This window comes from Alligator mississippiensis, chromosome 5 (genome assembly GCF_030867095.1).
Source record: "Alligator mississippiensis isolate rAllMis1 chromosome 5, rAllMis1, whole genome shotgun sequence".
In the NCBI taxonomy this organism is placed as follows: Eukaryota; Metazoa; Chordata; order Crocodylia; family Alligatoridae; genus Alligator; species Alligator mississippiensis.
Window position 1 is genome coordinate 91,205,432 of NC_081828.1, and position 24,167 is coordinate 91,229,598.

General features: G+C 43.1%; 1 long non-coding RNA gene across 1 annotated transcript; it reads right to left on the reverse strand.

Annotated features, from left to right (window-relative positions):
• Nucleotides 1-1,200: 1,200 nt before the first annotated feature.
• On the reverse strand, nucleotides 1,201-14,766 carry LOC132250840 (uncharacterized). The gene is made up of 3 exons (XR_009462496.1): nucleotides 14,718-14,766; nucleotides 3,078-3,232; nucleotides 1,201-1,852 (listed from the first exon to the last, which is right to left on the reverse strand). It is a non-coding gene; the product is annotated as an uncharacterized LOC132250840 (long non-coding RNA).
• Between the last annotated feature and the right edge of the window lie 9,401 nt (nucleotides 14,767-24,167).

Consider the following 24,167-nt stretch of genomic DNA (forward strand, 5'->3'; position numbering starts at 1 on the left):
GGTTAGGCAGCAAGGGTACTACTGCTGCTTAGCCAAAGAAACATCAGTAGGCTGCTCTAGAGCCTCAGAGAACACACCTGCAGCCAGTAAGAAGATCACCCAACCAGAAGGGGAGAAGCCCAGGAGATATAAGCCTGGGTTCATGAGACAGAAGTAATACAGCCCTGAGTACAGTAACAGCTGTGTTAACCATCACTTTATTAGCTGGAAAACTCTATTAACCAGCATCTGAGGGATGCGGCAAAAGCGAAACTGGAAGTACCACTACCGGGTTTTGCCACCGTTGCGAGCAGAGTTCTTGCCACTTCTTTGGCCCAGGGCAAAGCAGCCTGCATGGGGCAAAGCAGCATTCCCCGTCCCCCGGCACACTGATGCCAGGAAGTACACCAGACAGTACATATTTGATTAACTGGAATATTTGATTAACCCGCATCCCCCATTCCTGGGGGATGCCAGATAACAGCTTTTACTGTACTACACTGCCTAATTGCTAAGTAGTTAAGCATGCAGTAGGCACTTGCAGTTTATGAGCCCCTCCCCCTCCTTGCCTGCATGGAGCTGCAGGCCATGTCAGGTACTCCCAGGTTGAGAGCGCCACGAAGTAGGGAGCTGCCTTGGTAGTGGTTTGATGACTCAGGGGTAGAGGACTTTGATTGCTTGAGTTTAAAGCAGTTGCTTGTATTTTTGTTTCAGTTCTGTACTGGAGAACTGGATAGTAGCTGTAAGGAGACTACACAGGGGTTTCTGAGGGGCACACCAGTTTGAGACCTGCTAGGGGTAGGGGCACAAAACAGAGGGAGGCAGGGGCAGACTGAGGCCAAGAATGCCAGAATCTGATCCCAAGGATGAGAGCAAGAGGGCAGAGCTTGAGCCCAGAGGAAGTGACAGAAGCAGGTTGTGGCTGATGAGAAGCTGAGGCTGAAAGGCCAAGCCAGAGCACATGGGCCCAGGTGACCAACCTACAGCCAGAATAACCTGTACGCTAAGGCAGCCCATACCTATAAAAGAAGGTAAAAGTGGACAGAGTAACACCTCCAAAGCATAGGCGTGTCTATGGGGAAGGCTGGAGACCAAGATTAAGAGGCTGATGGCTTAATTTGGACCCTGGGTTGTGTGACCACTGGCAGGTGTCTCTCAAGCCCTGGCATACACCAGTAGGCCTGCCAGGGCTCAAGAGACACCTGCAGAGAACAGTGGAGTTTTGGTTAGTGCACTGGGGGCCCAGAGACCATGAAAGGTCAATGAGACATCAGTGAAGGCACTTCAGGACTCAGGGGAAGGCTCCCAATCTATTAGAAGTACATCAAGGCATGGTAGGTGAGAGGAGCAAGAACAGCTATTCAGAAGACTAGGAGTGCAGGCAGGATTCAGGGGTGCCACAGCTGCCTCAGGGCCTGCCACAATCTCCCCTAAGACAAATACTGAACTTTGGTTCCCAACAATTGCATTCTTCCTGGCCATGATAAACAGATGTACTACCCTGCAAGCTTAGAATATTTTCAAACTGTAAAGGGAGGATGGAATGGATAACATTAATGAACAGGAGACAGACTTACACAAATGCAGTAAAAGGACATATGGTCACCCTACCCATGTGCTTATATTGACCACAAATATAAGCAATGTTTATTGGGACAAAATGAATATAACTGTTGGGGCAGAACCCCTTAAAGTTTAAGAATATAAAATTAGACTAATCAATTACATGGCAAATATATTCATAAGAGGATTCAATAAGAGGTTTCACATATTAGAAAGCTCTGCATCTCACACAGTCGCTGACACCACTTGGAAGTTTGTGTGTTCCTTCTCAAAAAGTACAGGATTCTTCTGGAAGCAGATGTCTGTCTTACTGCATGGTAATGAAGCATTAACACAGGTTAGTATAACCTAGAATCAATCTACACTGAAACAATGCAACTCTCCCAATCATAACACTAAGGCTAATTTTTTAGATGATACCTAAATTTTGGGGTTGCTCTTTTTCTTTGAAAGAGAGTGGAGGGAGGGTTGGGGAAGTGTAATCTCTATACAAAGGTTAGAAATAATATAGCCAAGAAGCATTTATAAATAAAATACCATTCTGGTGCTACATTGTTGCTATGGGAAAATTGGTTCTGAGTTACAAGGTTTTGACTTGCAACACAGTTTTCCAGAACCAATTTTGTCATGTCTGAGGGCTGCCTGTACTCAGCATTGGTGAGACCACAGCTGGAGTACCACGTCCATTTCTGGGCACTGCACTTTAACAAGGATGTGGAAAAGCTTGAGAGAGTCCGGAGAAGAGCCACCCATATGATCAGAGACTTGCATGGCAAGCCATATGAAGAAAGGCTGAGGGACCTGGGACTCTTCAGCCTAAAAAAAGAGAAGGCTTAGAGGGGACTTGGTAGCAGCTTACTGCTACATCATGGGAATACATCAGGGGCTCGGCAAAGAACTGTTCACCAGGGCACCCTTGGGGCAAACCAGGAGTCATGGATACAAACTCCTGGAAGACCATTTCAGGCTCAACACCAGGAAAAACTTCTTCACCATCAGGGTGTCCAGACTGAAATAAACTCCCTCCAGAGGTGGTGCAATCACCTACCCTGGAAACCTTCAAGAGGAGATTAGATGGTCACCTGATGGGGTCTTGCCTAGTGTGGGGGGAAGGGGGGGCTGGACCCGATGATCTTTCAAGGTCCCTTCCAGCCCCTTAGATTCATAAATTGTATGTTCTAGGAGCTAGATCCAAAACAAGACTTTGGAACTGCAATTCTGAGTATGGTCAGTGACAACTTTAAGAGGCTATTGAAAGATGTGTGTAGTTCTGGAGTGATATCCAAAACCCTGTTCTAAACTCACAGGCCCCATATATTGGGAATTAGGCACCTCAGAATTAAACCTAAAATAGGTAGGACACTAAATGGTAAAATACTTGGAGCAAGCCACTAAGGAAGTGGGGAGGACAGGTATATCTTAAATTGTGCCCTTGCTCAGACTTAGGTGCCTGGAGCAGTCTCTTGGAAGTGATCACTTTCACTTTACTGTTAAAATAATGAAAACAGTTGTGCTAATATCCCCCTTTTACCCACTAGCAAAGCGAGTGCTGCCGGGCCCAGGCATAATGATGTAGCAGACACAGATTCAGTTTTCTTCTTCTGGCAGCACTCGGGGTTCAAACCCACATCTTTCCACCTCTGGGGATATTCTCTTGTGGTACATTTTCCAATTCCTCCTGTTCCTGAACCTTGAGTGAGAAACATAGAGCAAACATAAACATGACTCTTTAGTAGTGAGGTTATTTACCTGGGTAGAGAATTATGTATGTGTCTCAGGTTCTGGGTGAGCTGCTGAACAAGGAAGGGCAGAAGCAGCACAGTAACTTCCTGAGAACAAGTCTACCAGGTCAGTCCACTCAGAGGAAATAAGCTGAGTAACTCCTGTGCTGTATCAATGCTATGGCCCCAGGTGTAGACCAAGTTCTGTCTATAGAAGTTTTCCTGACTCCAGAACTGTGCCATATCACCTGGATGAAAGAATCTCTTCTAAGAGAAGCCAAGGCAGGGGCAGGGGGAATGGGACAAGGAAGAATAGTTCCTCACAGAGCTATGTTGCTTATGGGATGTGATTTTTTTTCATGACCTTCACAGACAAAAGAAACTTTTAATATCAATAGGGACCTAGTTTACAGAATAGTTGACTCAGACACTACTCTTTGTGGCCCAAAGCAGTACTTTCATGTGTCTGGGGAACTAGCACCTTTACAGGTAGACAGCAACTGTGTAATGGTTTTTACCATTATAGTTCTGGACTTATAGAGAATCTATGTCTCTACTTCCCACCTGAGATACCCAAATCCTTCACTCAATCTTTATACTCTGTATATTCCAGACAGGGATAATCTCTCACTATGGCCATGCACTGAGGCTGCTGAAGGGATCTCAGTACTTTGAAACATCCTGACAACAAGGAGGGGCAGAAACAGTGTGTCACGAACCAAAAACATGTCCGAGTTGCAGTAGAGTCTGTCAATCCCAGATAGGCCTTATCAGCCATCTTTAAAACACACACAAAACAATAATCCTCATCTGCGAGGGACTGCTGAAGGAAGATCTCTCACTATGGCCACGTACAGCATCAAGCATAATAAGGCTTCAATTCCAGCCAGGACTTTAGGGCATTTGTATAAAGAGCAAAATGCGCAACAGCACACTGAGAAAATGGCGGCAGTGCATTTCTTAACCAAAACACCTGAAAGGCATTTTAGTTCAAAAGTGCACTGCCGCCATTTTGTGGGCACTGACATGCATTTCACCACTTATACAACTGTATGTGATGCAGTGCAGCATGCATCAGCTCACGTACAGAGCAGACTAGATAAATTGAGTCTGCTCCAATGCACTGGATTTCTGGTGTGTCAGAGCAGACAAAGGTATGTGTATAAATGTCCTTAAGGGTAACTGCCATACAAAGTACAGCAACAGCAGAAGCAGCCTACAGCCAACTTTTACAAAGTGCCAAGCGTCCTCTGACGTATGGTCTTCCTGCAGGAGCAGGCACTTAGTCATCTAAGTGATCTGGGGGACCACTTATAAAGAAGAGATAGGTCCAACAAGCCATAAAGTTTCAACTTTTCCCTCATTTCTATGTTCTAGGATTTAGGTTTAAATCCATCTCTAATACAAGGGAGTTGAAATAAACTAGAATTCTAAAGACACCAGCTACACATTTGAAAATACCAGTGTGGGTCTACAGGAGAAAAAAGGCTTAGAGGAGCAGGGAAATTGTTTGAATAAGGGTTATCCAACAACAGCAGATGGGCCACATGACACACAGGTCATGGGCCTGGGGCTGCATGCTGCAAAGACTGTAGGGCTTAAGGGCTACATGCTGCGTAGGTTCCTCAGTGCCCCCACTACATGAGCCCCTCCACCCCATGGCAGCACCCAGCTTCTCCAACCCCTCCCCGCCACTCCTATGCTACTGCTGTGCAGGCAGTGAATTCACCAGCTTCTCAGTGTGTTGCCTTGCCTCAGAAACCCTAGCCACATCAGCAGCATCAGAAGCCAGGAGGGTGCCTGCAGGCTGCACATTAACTCCTCCTGGGCCAGATTTCGGCTGATATTGGACAGTCCTACTTTGAAAAAAAAAAAAATACCCTTCCCCCAGAAGCCGTCACCAGTTAACCTAATGAGTGTGCAGACAAGGAAGGAAACAGAAGGGTTGTAAAACTCCTGTTACCTTTTAGGAAACTGCTGCAGCTTGCACAGCAATGGCAATTTCAAAAGCAGTGTCTGTATCCCCTCTGGGCACTGGATAGGCAGGAATTTTTCATTTCATACATCACTTGCAATTTGCTACAGTGATTCTAGAAAAGCACTATAGACCTTTAAAAAGATAATAGAAGGAAGAGAGAGAGGGGGTTTTCAATTCTGCAGGGCTGGGAATTGTGTACAGAGGACAGAGGATGCCTTGCTGTTACAAAGTTCATTTTAATTGGAGCGCAATGACAGCGTAGTCAGAAACTGATCGATACAGGAAAGGACTTTACTTATCACTCCTTAGAAAACTACAATTTTCAAACATGTTCAGCTCTATCTGCTCCTAATTTTATTTTCCTAGTTACAGCCCTAACATCAGAGTTATTTGTCCACACACACAGTTTTCCTTATCTCTCTCCTTTTCTTCAGCTGTCTTTTTATCTATCATGTCAAGTCAATGGTGCTGAATGCTGACAACACTGGTACTACCCCAGGCAATTATTTCAGGATAATGAGCATGGGTATGGAACATCTGGCCTACCTTTTATGGATAAGAATGGAGGCCCAGTTGCCAGTTTCTTTTGGGAACCTAACTGACCAAGATTGGATGTTTAAGCTATAATTACTAGCTAGAGACATTTATTGGGAATAGTGATTGCATAGAGACAGGAAAACTTTTTTTGTTGTTGCCAAACTTAGAAAATATTTCCTTTTTAGAATTTTTGTTTTAGAATGATATTTTTATTTCAAGATAGACATAAATTTAAGGGAGGGGGGAGAAATTTAAACACTTTTTATAAAATGACAAATTGTTTAGGTTAGGACAGAACCAAAATGCATTTTTTTTTAATGTTTGCTTCACCGTGTATAAAAAATAATTATTTGCTTTGACAAGTTGCAAGTTCATTGAGCAAGTTTACAGTTCCTTCTAGATGTGCTTTAGAAAGAGACCTCATTGCCTGATCAGTTATACTGCATGAAATGCTACACTGACAGATAGCTTTCCCAGCAAGTCAAATTCCCTCATAGATGTCAGAAATGTTCTTCTCCATTTAAATATTCTATGGTGATTGTTTTTTGGCTAATTAATGGACACTGGCCATCTTAATCTCTCAGGTTCTCCTTTTGGCATGATTAGGATCCAATATTATACTCCCACCAAAGCTGTGGCAAAACATTCCACTCCACATGATTTGTCCATGTTTATTTGCCTTGCCTTTTCCCACTGAGTGCTGCTATCAGATATGGAACATCGTCACATGGCCTTCTGGCAACAGTGTTATCAAATGTAGTCAGAGGAATTACGTTTACTCCCTTTCCCTTTTGTAGGTGAGAAGAGAAGATGTCCATCTTTATCTCAGAAGCCCTTGCACCACCACATGGTCCATGACCCTAGAAGATCCACTCATGACTCCAAAACCACCTCACCACCATGTTGGTCTAAGAAGCCCCTGCCCCATCACGTGGTCTGTGACACTGGAAGCTCTGCCTGCATGACCCCTCACTGCTATGTTGCTGGCCATCTTTACCAACATCTTGGTCTCGGAAGCCTGTCCTCATCACATAGTATGTGACATCAGAAGATCCATCCCTTAACTGGGAAACACGACCTTCCTGAAGGGCCTGCCCTCATGGCACATGGCCCACCCAAAAGGTCCCAGAAGTCCCATCATCCTAGGCCATGACCGAACAGGTAGCAGCTGAGTTGTGACACCTCTGGCAACTTACACTTCAACCATCATCCAACTGGCATGAATTTCAGGGGTTTCAAACCTCCCCAAGAGCAGCATTAAACCAATGGGAGCAAGTATAGGAGTGGGACCTAGAACAGAAGCCCTGGACCGACTATTTTCCAAACCCTGTTGAGAAACCTTCAAAAGCAGACCTCATGTTTTCAAGACCATGTTTACAGAGACAGAAGCAAGCAGGAATTCTTACACTGCAACAGTAAGACACTTTGCTCCTGCTTAACCACCAAGGCTTGCCAGACACCTGCTGAAAAAAATGCTACCATAGTGACATTTCTGAGGAGGTGGGGGATGTGAGAAGAGTAGCCCCCTAACCCAAAAGTTGCCTGAGATGCCTGAACCTGGGCAGGAGTCTCACACTAACATGGAGCAGGGCAATGAGCCTGATGCCCAGACTCCCAGAGCACAGGCTGAGGATTTGGGAGAAGAGGGGTGCCTTATGCTGGATCCTAAATGGAGAGAAGATGTTTATGAGGGAGAAGAGACACTGTTGAGAGGATTTTACCATGGGCAGTTGGAAGGGTAGAAATTAGCTATGAGATGGTTAAATAGTGCCTAACTACAGATTTTCATTTGAAACCCCCCTGCAGCTAGATGAAGTCTTTCTAATGACCCCAGAAAGGCAACACGCCAGAAGTCCTGGAACCAGAGAAGAGAAACTTTTTGTGAAGAACAGAGGTTCAGTGTTTCAGAAGAAGATGATGATGCTACTGTGGCTTTTAGTTTTATTTTTAACTTTCTTCTAACTGAGCCTGTCTCACATCAAGAACATAAACAACTCATGAAAGCTCTTATGCATGTTCGTTTTTATGGCATCCTTAAATACTGTCTGAGAGAGGCTTTTTGAAGACTACCTGGGTTGTCTTCTAAATGCAAGACAGCAAGGAAGCCATGCCTGTGTGAACTGGTCAGTTGAGACTATATACCAGACAATTCAGGAGCTCTGTGCTGAATTGTGCATGGAATTATTTTTAATCCTGTTATTGCAATAGGTTATGCTATGAATTGTCTGTGCCTTACAAGGTAACATTTAGCCAAGGGCATAGCAATTATGAACCCTGTTCATTTGCCAAAGACCCTAATGCTAGTTTATATGGGGTGTTCAAGGAGAAGGATAAGCCTCTGGTGCCCTATATTGAATGCTTAATTGGCACTAGAAATTATAAAACCACCCTGGACATAGGGCACACCACCAGCCTCTCTCACCCACTCCACTCCAGATTGCTGACATCTGACATTCAAAACAAAAACATAGGGTAAAGCTTGCATACTGGCCAGATGTACCTTCCCTCTGTGATGGCCTTAGGTAGATATAGGCTCAGTGATGTTATTTTGTTTGCCTTGCCTGCATTATTCTTCCCCCCAGACAATCACAGGCAGAAAAAGAGATTTTTGATCCCATCTATTCAATGGCTAATTAAAGAAAGAAAATATTCAAATCCAGCATGCTTTGTGAGGAATTTCAGGTTGGCCCCTATTTTTTTTAGACCGTGCCAAAATTAATAGGAAATAGACCCACAGTCTTTGAATGTAGTGACTGTTTTTTCCATTGGCAGTGTCATCTGCTACAACAAAGAGTGTAACCTGCTGACAGGGCCAACCTGCAGTTTTTTGCATTACTAGACACAGTACAAGCCAATTATCTCAGAAGAATAGGATTTACCATCAGGACCATTTGGGATCATGAGTGGAAGATGATGTTAGAATCAGAAGGGGAGCTCACAGATTTCTTAAACAAAGCCCAACTGCATTCTCCTCTATTGCCTAGGGATGCCATCTTTTGTGGGGAAGACTAATGCTATCTGTCTTTATTACAGTATTAAGGCTGGTGACCAAACAGGGTATTATGATTTTACTGGTGTCTATCCTTTCATAAACAAAATTAAGAAACACCCTATCAGGCACCCTAAAAAAAAAAAAAAAAAAAAAGAGAGAGACAGGAGACCATAATTGATTGTTAAGTTATTTTGGAATGGCCAAAATGAAATTGTACCCCCTGAAGGCTTCTCTTTCCCTATGCTGCCTGTGTCAGAGTAAACAGGAAACTTGTGTTACTGCTGTGCCGCATCTGCGTGGAAATAAGACAAAAAAAAAAGTGCATTCACACTGATGGCAAGAGGGCCCTGCTGGGCACTTGGTACACAGCAGAGTTGAACAAAGCTATCACGAAAGTCTACATGGTGGCTAAAATCTGTGAAGTTTGGCATTTTGCCAAACAACTAACACACTTTTTTTTTCAGAGTACATAAAACTGCACCTCCATCAGAAACGGGAAGCCTCAGGATATCCCACCTGGTGAACAAAGAAAAATGAAAACAAAATATGTGAACAATTCCTATGACAAGAAGGGATACATTTATGCCAAGAGCAAATCATACTGAACCCCACAAAGAACCAAATTGCAAAATTGTTTCTGAATTATTTGCAAGGAAAATTCCCTGATAACAACAAACCCCAATTAACTCTTTGGCTATTATTTTTCTCCCACTTATGAGATCTCATCTTGTGACTTGATCAATAATAAAATAGCTTGCATAGCTTGGAAGCATGCCAAAGAGCCTTACATGCTCTCAGGTAATACTGACATCCTCACACCCTGTTTCATCACTGCTTATGCATGCTTAGAGTTGTATGAGCTGCTTGACAGATTGCAAGACCAATGCCTGAAATGAATTCCAAGATATCTGTGAGCCATGATGGAGACTCCACTAGGCCATTATTTAGGTGAGATAATGAGCAAGATCCTACCAAATGAACACATTACAGCAGGTCTGAAAATGTATGGGTATAACATATGGGGAGGAAAGGCCTGCTTAAGGGTCAAAGGGATTACCCTGAATGTGGCCAACTATGAAAAAAACATCTCTGAGACCTTCATAGACCTTGTTCTAGATTACAGGGCAAATCTCAGTGTGGACACCACTAAAAGAATTGCATTGCAACAGCTCTCTATCATCAGGAACAAAAAGAGGTGGATGAGAGAGATCAAGGCCCTCAGAAAAATGCAGAAAGTTATTTATAGACATGTAGGTTGTAGCCATGTTGGTCTAAGGACATAGGCAGACAAGGTTCCTTAGGTGAATCTGATATCTTTTATCAGACCAACCCAAAAATAGTTGGAAAATTAAGGAAGTTTCAGCAGTTGGTATGTGCTCTTCCTGGATGGAAAGAAAAGTAAAGAAGCCAGCGGCTGGGCTGGTATGCATACAAGACAGGTAGTCAGCAAAAATATAGATTGAGGAGTCAAAGGGCAAGAGACAGGCTGGGGGGGGGGGTGGGGAGAGAGAGAAGGGGGATGAAAGTGGAGAGATACCTGGGGAGTCAGTTGTCAGGCAGGTTATAATGTGTCATAAATCCAATGTCTATGTTTAGTCCATGATTTTTAGTATCCAGGAGGTTGATGAAGTGGAGTTCATAGGCTCGTCTCTGCAAAGTGTTTTGTAAGTTTCCTTTGAGGATCAGGACTAAGAGATAGGAGAGAGAGCGGCTTTCTTGTGAGAAATGTATCCCCACAGGTAATTGGGTATTTCTGTCTTTGATAGATTTCCGGTGTGCGTTCATTCTGGTGCGCAGTTGTAGTTTGGTCTCTCCTAAGTATTTTCCATTGGGGCATTTGGTACATTGGATGAGATATTTTACATTTCTGGAGGTGCAGCTGTAAGATGCAGGGATGCTGATGGCTCTGTTGTGGGGTGTAGTAATAGTTGGGGTAGTGGAGATGTGTTGGCAGGTTTTGCATTTCTTGTCATGACACGGTCTGGATCCTTTGGTGTGTTCTGGGCTTGAGGAAGTTTGCTTCTGATGATGAGGTTAGCGAGTTTCGGTGCTTGTCTCTCACCCACTGACTCCTCAATCTACATTTTCACTGACTACCTGTCTTGTATGCATACCAGCCCAGCCCCTGGCTTCTTTACTTTTCACTCCATCCAGGAAGAGCACACACCAACTGCTGTAACTTCCTTAGCCTGACTAAGGGTTTTTGAACGTGAAAGCTTGCTTAATAACTATTTTCCAACTATTTGGGTTGGTCTAGTAAAAGATATCAGATTCACCCAAGGAACCTTGTCTGCCAAAAGTTATTAATGACACAAGTGCCCCAACATAAAACTGTAACAGCCTCTCCTTTGGTTTTTGAAGCACCTCTTTTCTGTGATACTTGCTGGGCTAGCAACTGTAGTAAAAGTTACTTTGTAAAAAACCTTTTGTTTAATGCTGGTAGAAGGTTGTCTGTTATGCCTGAAAACATCATGAGGTGCTATGAGGTTGGCAACCTTTGTATAAAAAAAAAAAAAAAAAGATTTGTAAATATCCTCTTATAAAATTTGGGGAGGGACTGTTGGACAATCTTAATGATGACTACTTTTTTCCTCCTAATAAAAGTACATATGGTTCTGGTGGATGAGTTGATGCTTGTGAGAGCAGTGAAACTGAGAAAGCCTTTACCAAGTATGTACTTCACAGAAGTCTAAGCATTATCATTTATATAGTCCAGAATATTTTCTGTTAGGGGAAAAAGAATTGCACCATTAACTTCAATATAAAGTACATTGTTCTGTTTAAAAACCCCAGGGATACGCTACAGGTGGTGTCCCTGGTGAGGCAGATGTACCCAGGCAAGGCCCCGTTCTTCCTAGCAATTTTTCAGGATGCTGCTGAAAAACCTTATGAGTACCTGCTGGTAGATTTAAACACTTCAACCTCAGAGGGTTTCAAATTAAGAACATGGCATTTCCCTCCCAAGTAGCTCGCTGTTTACAGTTTGAAAAAAGGGGCCGGGAATAAAAAGGGATGATACAGCAATAGGCTTTTTTCAGCTCCTGAGCCTGCACAATGGGTACATGTCTAACTGTGTGAAGAGAAATTTGGCTTTCTCCAAACTGTTTATTCAATCCTTCCCTACAGGCAGAGGAAAGCTATACTCTGCTCAACCTCTGATGATTGGGTAGAGACCACATCAAAAGCTGCTCTGAACACCTTAAAAAGGAAATATCCCTATGACACCCCACCAAATCAGCATGCTGAAAAGAGACATGGAATCATAAAAAGCCTAAGTAATAAAAGACTGTCTCTGAAGAGAAAGAAACAGCCAGTGAAACAGTCTGGGAGATAGATCAGACCCCTGTTAAGTTTTGCTATCCCTCTGATCATAGGACTTGACTAAACTGTGATGGAGTATGTGGAAAAAATGTACCTGGTGTCCAGGCACCAGCTGGAGCAATTAAAGGCTTCCCCACCACCTGACGAACATATCAGATCTGCAGTGACCTACTTATTGACTGCTGAAATAAGGGACATTTTCCAAAGGCAGGGTTTAGTGGAATGTGATAAACTCAAACTGTTTGCTGCCATACTTCAAAAAAGTACCAGACATATATGAAACAGGGTGACCTGAACAATGTGAAATTAACCCTATTTCTTCCAGAACAGAACTCCCTAGAAATTGCAAAACCCCTAGTAGAAGCCCCAATGAATCCTGAACCCGTTGTTCAGGAAGCACTGGATAACGTGCATGCTTGATATAGTAAAAATACTAAAAGGTTGCTCAGCAAACTAACCCAGCAGAAACATTTTTTCTTGTGATGATCAAGGGGGGTTATATACAATGGAATGGGCATTAAGGGTTCTAACGTGCTTGATTTAGTCCAGGGAGCCCTTCAGACTCGCACTGCTTCTACTTAGCCCCTGCCCTGTCACATGGGATCTTTATGAAAGCCTTGGCCAAGCTGAATGGCCATCCTCTGCTGTGGGCAGTACTGTCAATCAGGATATTCTGGAACCCCTGGAAGTATCAACTGTGGACCAAGAAACACCAACCTCACTGCCTAAGAAGCAAAAATTGTCTAAAATCAAGTGGGTCACACTGTAAAGTTTGACATTTGGAATAAAATATTCTATACTTCTTCAAATTTTTGTCCGCAAGATATTTATAGTATGGGGTAAGCACACAAAGATTTAACAAAAAACAAAAAATAGCAGAGTGAGCTTTATTCAGACATCATGTTCCTGGAAGTCATTACAAAAGACACATGTCTGGGTATGTGGAATGTTTTGAGCAGGTCCAGCCATGTGGGAAGCCAACAATACCCAGACATGCATCTTTACACTTACCTTTTACAAACTGTACCACTGTCCAGTCATTTTGTCCCCAATACCTGGCATACAATTTTAAAATCCATTCAAATGGTAGCCCCTTGTAACAGTGGTGCAGGAAAAACACACAGTACTATCCACAGGCAATGAAGTGGGGGGTCTTGTAACTGTTTAATTTGAAAAGCAGTGCTGGTAGCATTCTTTTTTAAAAGAACATAATACTTTGAGGAAAGAGAGCACTGTTTGGGGAGTAGTTGTACAAGTCAGAAATTCCCTGCATTTCCAATCCATCAGGTAAACTGCCAGCCAGTGTACACCAGGCTGATTATGCAAGTGCCTGTTGACCACTAAGATCAGGGGGTTTTGGGACACCTGAGCCTTACGAAACCAGTCACACAGAAATTCATCTAAGAAAATCTCTTTTACATAAGTGTCTGTGGATAAAACATGGGAAAGCTGTTCAGTGTCCATCTTTACATGTAGTCAAACAGGACATTTGTTCTCTGGTTTCTGTCTATGATGTTGTCAAAGACACCATACATGATCATTTTTCAATGAAAACTCTAGCTCCTATCCATAGAGGCTTCTCAAGCAAATCTCAGAATGTCATCCTCCTGCTGTACTCAGCCTTGGTGAGGCTACAGCTGGAGTACTGCATCCAATTCTGGGCTCCACAATTCAAGACCACAAGATGAACATGAGCTACCAATGTGATGCTGAAGGATGTTGAGAAGCTTGAGAAAGTCCAGAGAAGAGCCACACGCATGATCAGAGGGCAAGAGAATAGGCCTTATGAAGAGAGCCTGAGAGCCATGAGACTCTTCAGCCTGGAAAAGCACAGGCTCAGGGGGGACTTGGTGGCTGCTTGTAAGTACATAAGGGATGTGAATCAGGATCTGGGAGAACATCTGTTCACCAGAGCACCCCAAAGAAAAACAAGGACCAATGGTCATAAACTCTTCCAAGACCATTTTAGGCTGGTGTAACAGGAGGCTCTCAGGGCCAATTTTACTTTTGGCCCACTCACTTTTTTCTGGGCCAACCAACCACCTCCTATCCTGCCATGCCTTGTTATTAATTAATTGTTTTAATTAGGCAGAAGGCTGCCCATTTCTTGTCCCAATGCCAGGGGGTGCTATCTGTTGCTCTCTTTCTCCCCTATAGCACAACCTAAACCTCACAGATGGCATCCATAGTTCTTAGTGTCACCAGCCCCACACTGGGCCCTAGAATCCTCCAGTCAGGACACATTCAAGATCTCTCCATTCAGGAAGCCTACTCCACCTTCATTCGGGGTTGGCTAGCTCCCTGAGACCATTTCCTCTCGCAGGAGAGGTCCCCCCAGGACCTTTGACCACACAGGCCCTGGCCTCACCCCTCTGAGCCTCTAGTCCTCTCTCTCTCGTGTCTGCCCTCTGGACCCTACTAGTGGGTGACCCACCCAGTTGTGGAAGCTGGGTTTATTAAGGCACCCCAGCCAACCTTTCACTGGGGTGGTAATTTGCCTGGCATTTTCTGGGGACTCCCACACAACTGAGAGCCCCAGCAGGCCACCCACTCCCAGCAGGGTGCATTTTTAGGTCATGCCTAGGACCAGAACCCTTCTGACCACCCCCTACAGCTCCTCCCTTACCTCCAGGATGTTCCAAGCAACCTTGCAACCAGATGATGTTACTGCCTGACCTGCCAGCAGTGAACTGATCTGTTTATATAGGCAGCCAGGGATCTAAAATGGCTGCCACAATCAAGCACCTGCTGGCTGCTTGGCTGGGCCCTTAAAGTGACAGGCACAAACAGTGCCTTGCTGCAGCTGGACATAAGAAAATTTTTCTTTATTGTCCGAGCCCCCAAGACCTGGACTAGACTCCCTCCAGAAGTGGTGAAGGCACCCACTCTGGACTCATTCAAGAAACGTTTGGATGCTTATCTTTCTGGGATCCTTTGACCCTAGATTACTTCCTGTCCCTGGGGCAGGGGGCTGGACTTGATGATCTTTGGGGTCCCTTCCAGCCCTAAAATCTATGAAATCTATGAAATCTATGAAATGTTGATAGTGGATAAAGCCCCAGCAAAGCATATTTCTGCTCTCAAGTTCCTGGTTTTAATCATTGAATAATGGTCAGCTCATGCCTCATCAGGAAACAGGTCAAAGGCAAAGTGTACCCTCCCTTACCTCCAGGTAAGGGTACACTGAGTGAACGTCTCATGATTAACAGTGAATAAATAATCTTTCATATGTTTACCATCCATCTGCACCAGATGCATGTATTCTCTCATGCAGGTACCATTCTCAAAATCTGGTTGTAGTGGTTTTGCTGTGATTTGTTCTCCATCAATATACAGGGTATAGTTCCTACTAAAGGCATAATTATCCATAGACCCAATAACAGTGAGTTTGGACAGCTCTCTCAAAAATAGATTCTCCTGTTTACTGACTCAGCTCCCTGCACGGATGCTAAGAACTTTCATGCCCACATGTTCTATGCGGTATTTAGCACTGGTCATAAGCAAGGCATCTGCATGGTCCCCTTGGATGCCTGGGGTTACCTTCACTTTCTTCACAAAAAGTGAGGTGAATGTCATTTGTAGTTTAAACTGTCCAGCCACCAGGGCACCCATCAAACAGAAGGCATCTTTACTGTGAGTCAGTTTAAGTTTCATGTCCACACCATTCAACAAAAGTTTTTCTTGAAAATACAAATTGCTGTGAAGATGGCTTAGAAGCTCTGTCTTTCCACTCTGGGCCATCAAGTTTCCCCACCTTCTAGCCCATGATTGCCACCATTCAGCTCAACCACTTTATGTTGTCAAGGGTGTCTTTGTAAAATAGGCCAGCAGAAGAAAATTGTGTGGCAAGGGTGTCATCATCACTGTAGCTGAGCACTGATTCAATGAAGACCCAGTAACAGTAACAGTTGTTGCTCTGGCTTATGAGATGGTCATCCAGAGTGATATCCAGCTGACTGAAAATAGAAACCAAATACTATTTTATCAAGTCCATTGTAGTCCTGGCATCAAGATCGGTTTTGCCAATCTTGCAACAAAGGTACAGCAGTGTATTGTTCAGATCCATATAATATATGTCATGCCCAGCCATGAAAAAGTCAAGGGAGGCTTACTGTGTAATAGCCAATAGGAGGGGGATCTCAATGTATAGGTTTTTCTCAATGCTGGTCTGAATGGGGGCTACTTGAAACAAATCTAGTTCAGATTTGGTACATTCTTTGGTACAAATTTGGTACATACAGACCCACAGGTCACATCTACATGTGCAATTAATGTGACTGAATATACTCCGGCTCAATCTGAGCCTGAGTAAATTAATTCCTACATCACCTACATCATTTACATGTGCCTTTAAGCAAAGTAATTTACTGTGCTGCCAGATGCCACTTGAATCTGATGGGGCTATCTGCCAGCACAGTAAATTAGTCTACTGCACTCTAATTGCTGCACATGTGGAGATGGTAATGGTTTACTACACAGCAAATTAGTCTGCTGCACACAGTAAAGCATCTCGTGCAGATGCACCCACAATGAAAAAAAATCATAGCAATTAAAATATATTTCTTTTTCCTCCAGAAGAGTGCCCCCTCTTTCTCCCAGTCTGCTGCTGCTAGGTGTTCCATGTATGTCCGACCCATCATCTTACCCTCTTTCTTTTAAGGGGTTACAATGGGCCTGTATGACAAGGGCATGATGCATCTGTCTCTCTCTTAAAACTCCTTCTTTAAATATACATGAGGCCAGAAACCTCCTGCTTCTCTGAGCTGTCCACTTTAACCAGAATAGCTTGGAAGACATGGCTAACCACATCTTTGGCTATGTTTTGAGCCACAGTTTTTATGTGGGATTTAATAATCTCCAGGCCCCTTTTCAACAATGGGATGGCTTTTCTAAAGAGACTGTGGAATATACACCTCACACCATCTCTGCAAATTATGGGCACCCCCAGATAGCTGGGTTGACCGTGCCCTGCCTGGGCTTTGTAATAATTTCTGTACAAGGTAAAGTTCTTAGAATTTTTTATAATTACCATTATGCTTTCCTTCACTGTGCTTTTCCTTTCTTCCCAAAGTCTTCCGGGGGTGCAGGGGAAGCTTAACAATCACCTTGCCAAAGTGAAATGAGATGCGTCTGTTCTGGTCCACCTTTATTTCAATCCTGATTGTTTTGATGCGATACTGGCTCATAAGGCCATATGTGACTTGTCTTATGTGATGGTGACAAACTTGTTTCTTCCATGGAAAAGAATGCAGTGTAACAACGGTACTGAAAACTCCCACACAAGCTGATGTTCTACAAGGTCCATGTAGAGATACAAAAAATTGGATCCTACAGTCATATCAGCAGTGAAGGGTTGGGTTTTTTTTTTAACAGAGGACCCCTGCAGCAATCCCGCAATATTGCCTAGCTCACTGTTGGTAGAAAATGCATAAGAGCTATCACTGGCTTTAAGTCTCACTTTTCTACTCACATGATCATAGATCATAACTAACTCAGGTGGGGTAGGATGGCTGGCAATAACATTGTTCATATGATCCAGCATTCTGTGACAGATGAATAATACCCCTGACACAGGAAATAATTCCATTTTGTACCCCCAAAAATGATTTTGAAAGGGGGGTCTTCACTGATGCAGTTCCAGCTCTGAGGATATTGTATTTCTGCTAATCCTATCTCCAAGCTCCCCAGGAGTTCCAGAGGTTTAACCAGCTGTATTGTAAAGTTTGAGCTAGATTTCTGTGGGAAAATCCTGACAGGCATTGATGGGTAAAATGATATAAAAGCTGCTGTTACTCATCTTTTCTTTCCAGGAGAGGTAATGATTTTCTTTTACACCTAAATGCTACAGAGTTGGGAGGCTGTTAAATTTTAACCCAGCTGTTAAATTTGGCCAGCCACCCCAATCATTCCAACAGAACAATTAACTACTTCTTTCTCCCCTTTCCTTTTGCAAAATGGAGAAATCCTGTAAACTCTGTTCTGGCTGTGGCTCACTTTCTGTAATTTGTTATAGTAAAAAGAACCCATGACAGGTTCATCTTCATAATCGTTTAAATATTATATGGGGTCTGTACCTGTCTAATGATTTCATCCACTATGATAGTTTCATTGGTAAACACTTGCTCATAAACTTTTTTAAATCTCCTTTTATAGAAAGTGGTGTTGCTTATTTTATTTTAAAACAGTCTCCGTACGCTGGTTGACACCCATGGAAAGTTTGAGGAGTTCACATCAACAGAATTGGCATGTGTTTTTTCTGTGAAAGCTGTGGTTATAGCTCTTTATAAATTCTTGCAATACATCAGGGTAGCAAAAGGTATTGCAGGTTGTAAAATACCTCCACATGTTCAGTTTTAACATTATGTTAAACCTCTTTGCAATTGCTGCTTTGACTTCATTATTCATAACAAAATGGTGGATATTATACTGCTGTAACAGTTTGCTTAAAGGCTTATATAAAAATTATTTCTCCTAGTCAGTTTGTAATTTTCAAAGTACATGGCCCTCCATGAAAAGAGTTTTAAAGACCTGGAATATTTCACCTGCTGACTTATCTTTTAGGACCACAGCCCAGGCATGCTTTGATAATATATCTATCAGTGTTATATGCACTTAAATCCACCATTGTGGTTGGAGAACTGTTGCATGTCCACTAAATCTGCATGCTATTGCACATCCACAGATGAAACAACAGTCTTTTTTTCTTTTAAAGTGCCTCCTCACTGGTTTGTATAGGGTGCAAGTGTCTTGAACTGAAAGCCAACCAGTCACCTGGTTTCTGTTCAGAATCTTATTCTTCCTTTTGGCCATTTGCAAAAGTGCTTCCCTGGGAGTGTAATACATTTTTTTAACAATGCTTCCAGCGTAGACATGGCTCGTAACCATAATGCCAATCACTAACTCACGTATGGTGGATTCAAATGCCTGAAACCAAATTCAAATCATGATAAAATGAAGTTTATTAATCACATAATGAAATACAGTATTTATAGCAGTCTGACAACTATGAAGACAGCAATCCATGCAGGTGAGAAAGTGTAATCTTCAGGCCTTATCTTGAACTCCTGTCTTTCAGATATGAATAAGACCAATTCATGCAAGACATCTCACAGGTCTACTAATGTGTAGAGTTTGAAAGCTCTCTATAAAGGTATCCTCCACCTGCAAAGAGATTGTAATTAGCACAGACCCCTTCTATTACAGTAGAAAGCCACCTACCAGAACATTTAGATTAGTTACCTCAGCAAAGCCTCTTCAGGCCAGATTGTCCTGCACCCCCATGCTGCCCACTGATGACTCTGATACCATCTGATGGGACTCTGCCAAGGTCACAGGGCCTGTTTTGGAAGTCCAGGAATCTGCATCAAGCACCTGAATCTCATCCATAATGTTTGAGAGGCCCTACCACTATGTCTGGGGTTTCCAGTCTATGCCTCACCCTTATACTTGCCCTGCTTGTTTCAGCACTGCTTTTGGGGAGGTCCAACACCCATAAAACCCACACTGATTGAAGTTGTTAGAGTGGTCATAACCTCCTGCTACCTGATAGGTTGTACCTGTGCCTCATGACCATGGGCTGCAGGAATTCTGGAGTCCTTTGGGTAGGCTGTGAGACCAGAAAGCAGGCCTTCTGAGGGCCACTGTTTCCTAGTCAAGGAGTTGACCTCCTGATATCATGGACCATGTGACTAGAGAAGGCACTTCTTGGACCAAGATGGAAGTCAAGATGGCCACCAACATGGTGATGAGGAATCATGTTAGCAGAACTTCTGGGATCATGGGCCATGTTATGGGGAAGGGGCTTCTGATCAACATGATGGCCAAGATGGACACCAACATGGTGGCAAGGGTGTGGGTTTTGGCCTCATAGGGGTGAAACTTGCAGGCTCACAGACCATATCATAGGTCAGGGACTTCTGGCACCAACATAGCCACCAACATGGTGGCAAACATGGTAGCAAAGCGGAGGGAGGTGTTGGGCAAAAGTACTGGGGTCAGAGACTTTGGGGCAGAGGCTTCTTGGACCAAGGTGGCAGCCAACATGGCAGCGAGGGGTGCAGGGTTTGTTTTCATATGGGTAGAGCTATTACAGTCAGGGATCATGTAAAAGGGTTGGACATCCAGTTCCATGATGGCAATCAAAATGGAGATTCCCCCCACTTCCAAGTAACCCAGTAACAAGCCTGCCTCTTCTTTAAGCAACGGTGAAACCAGAAAAAGCCCTATGGACCCGATGCATGGGTGAACACCACAGGAGACTAAACACACACAAAAAAAAGCACTTAACTTCTATGTTCTAGAGTCCCAATAGTTTTCTGGCACAGTTCACTGTGCTGGTTTTAACATAGAATCACAGAATTGTAGAACTGGAAGAGACCTGTAAAATCATCAAGTCTGGTCCATGGAAAGGAAGCTATTGGGCTCAGACAAGCTCAGCAAGGTGCCTGTCCAGCCTCCTCTTGAACACCTCCAAGGATGGTCACTGCACCACCTCTGCTGGGAGTGTGTTCCAGATACTGGCAACCCTTACAGAGAAGCTCTTCCTTATATCTAGCCTGAATTTACCCTCTACAAACTTATGTCCATTGGTCTTTGTCCTCCTTGAGATGCCTTCCTGAGGAGTTGCTCACCTAAATCTCAGTGTTCACCCCTGTGTACTTGTAGGTGGCTATCAAGTCCTCTCAGCCTTCTCTTACTCAAACTGAACAGGTGCAATTCCCCAAGTCTCTCCTCATAGGGCCTGTTCTCCATGCCCTTGACCATGCAGGTGGCTCTTCTTTGTACCCTCTCGAGCTTATCTATGTCCTTCTTGAAGTGAAATTCCCAGAACTGGACACAGTACTCCAGCTGAGGCTTCATGAGTGCCGAATAGAGAGGGAGGAGCACTTCCCAGGATCTATTGGCCATACATCAGCTGATGCATGCCAGAGTTCTATTTGCTTTCCTGGTGACCTCATCACAATACTGGCTCATATTCATCTTCTGGTCATTCATAACCCCCAGGTCTCACTCAGATATTGTGCCAACCAGTGGATCACCACCCATCGTGTAGTTGTGGTAAGGGTTCTTCCTACCCAAATGAAGGACTTTGCACTAATTCCTGTTAAACCTCACTTGATTCCGTGTTGCCCATGAGTCCAGCCTGGCAAGGTGATCCTGGATCCTGATACTATCCTCCAGTGTGCCCGTGTTTCCCCACAGCTTGCTATCATCCATGAACTTAATAGAGCTTTCCACCTCCTCATCCAAGTCATTTATGAATATATTAAAGAGCACGGGTTCAAGCACCAATCCTTGGGGGAAATCACTAGAGACAGCCTTCCAGGATGAGGCCATCCCATCAATTGCCACCCTCTGGAAGCAGCCTCTAAGCCAATTGTCCAGCCACCTCACTGTAGACTGGTCAAGTCCAGTGCCCTTATGCCTGTTTGAGAGAATCCTGTGGGAAACAGAATCAAAGGCTTTACTGAAGTCTAAGCAAATCACGTCCACCACATGTCCCTCATCCAGATGGCTAGTTACCTGGTCATAGAAGGATGCAAGATTTGTCAGGCATGATCTACCCTCAAAAAATCCCTAAATAGTCTTGGTCCTAAATGGTCCTGGCCCTATGTACCTAAGACACAAGGCGGTCCCTTATGCCCTATTGTGATTCGGTCAAGAGAAACCTCCTACACATACTATCAGTAAATCTGGCAAGACTGCTTGGTGAAAGTAAATGGAAGATTTGTGTCCCCCTGGTCCCTTTCAAAGAAGAAAAGCAATCAAAAAAGGATGCATCATCTCCAAAGCTTCTTCTCAGCTCTGTGTCCTCTTAAGCCTCATCAGACCCTGAGCCTAGATATCTTTTGGAAGCAGTGAAAGAACTTCCTATTCGGGCAGGCATTTACCAAACACAATTGGGATGAGGAGAGGTTGTTTAGGTGGTCTCTGTTTCATCTTGATGCTCCAGGTCCCTTAAGTTGTTTTGGTTCTCTTATTGCTCCCCTGTTTCTAAATTTTTTCTGTAACCCACCTTGAACCCTGGTTGGGAATGATAGTATATAAATAAAATTTATTACAATATTTATTTATTTGAAGTATAATGAAAGCATTATTCATGTCTTTAATACCTTACCCAACAGATTAAAAAGGAAAGAGTAAAATTAAGTCACTTCTATATCCTTCTAAAATTAGCACCAAAAAAACTCACCAACTATACAGAATCAACTAGTTTTATAGATCTATAATTAGGGACACATATATAGACTAATATTTCAATAAGTTGTTGAGCACCAAGTCATCTTGTCCAAAAATTACTAGAATGTCTAGTTTAGAAAACAAAAAATGTTGAGCAAAATTTTGTGAATTCTCTTACTGCTATTCTAAGGCTATCACTCCCACCTTTTATTAGACCAACTAAATAGCTATAAGTATTAACTATTTAGTTGGTCTAATAATAGATAGAAGGAAAAAGATACAGAAGGAAAACCCCCATGAATTGCACACCACTGGTTATGACATATCATCCCTCCCTGGAACCTATATGGAAAATCCTTAAACAATTGCAACCCATACTAGAAGACCCAATTCTTAAAGAGATCTCCCCAGAACCACCCATCCTAGCCTTCAAACAAGCACTGAACCTCTCTAACCTCATTATCAGAGGCAAATGGCCCAAAACACATTAAATGGATCCAGCCCATATCATGACAAGAAATGTAAAAACCTGCCAACACATCTCTACCACCCCACAATTACTACACCCCACAACAGAACCATCAGCATTCCTGGATCTTACACCTGAACCTCCATAAATATAATATATCTCATCCAATGCACCAAATGCCCTAATGGAAAATCTGTAGGAGAGACCAAACAACAACTGCACACCAGAATGAACACACACTGGAAATATATAAAAGACAAGAATACCCAATGACCTGTAGGGGCACATTTCTCACCCCCCCCCAAAAAAAAACAAACAACCCCCCCCCCAAACCCATACACTGTCTCTAATCTCTCAGTTCTAATCCTAAAAGGGAATTTACAAAATACCTTTTATAGATGAACCTACAAACTTCACTTCATCAGCCTACTGGATTCTAAAAAAAAATTATCATGAATTAAATGTAGACATTGGATTTATGACACAGTATAACCTGCCTAACATCCAACTCCCCAGGTACCTCTCCACTATTTACTAGCTACATTCATTCTCCTTCCCACCCCCACACCTGTCTTTCACCCACTGACTCCTCAGTTTACATCTTCACTGGCTTGCTCTTGCATGCATACCAGCCTCTGGCTTCTTTACTATTCATTCCACCCAGGAAGAGCACACACCAACTGCAGATGCTTCCTCAGCCTGATGAAGGGTATTTGTACCTGAAAGCTTGCAAAAAAAGAAATGTTCCCAACTATGAGTTGATTTAATAAAAGATATCACATGTACCCAACAAACCTTGTCTGCCTATGCCATTAGATCAACACAACTACAACCTATACCCCTGTAATAAAAGCTATCACATTTACCTAAAGAACCTTGTCTGCTTAAGTTTTGGTGAATTCACAAAGATTTTGTGAATTGGCAGAGGTAAATCATCTCAAGTAAAGTTCTATGAAAGCAAAATAAAGTTCTTTATTTAGTTGCTTAAAAGAAGCCATTCAAATCCTGGGTCTTAAAAAAGGCAAATTAGTGAATGCTCAGAATCTTGAGTTCTAACCAAATGCTATGTCTCCAGGTTAGCTCCTATTTCTTCTCCAGAAATACATAGCCAAAACCAGTGGTTTTCAACCTGTGGTCCACGGACCTCTGGGGGTCTGCAGACTGTCTAAGGGGTCCACAAAAGATTACTATGATCAATCAAAAGTATGTGAATGTACACACTCACCATTCAAAGGGGTCCATACCTCCATTTAAAATTTCCAAAGGGGTTTGCGCCTCCAATTTTTAGGGGCCCAAAAATAAAAAAGGTTGAAAATCACTGACCTAAACAATCTAAGGTATTTAACTCATACCATGCTTCATTATCCCATTAATAATCATTTAGAAGAAAATTCTAAATCTAATATTTTGGTACTGCATTGGAAAAGT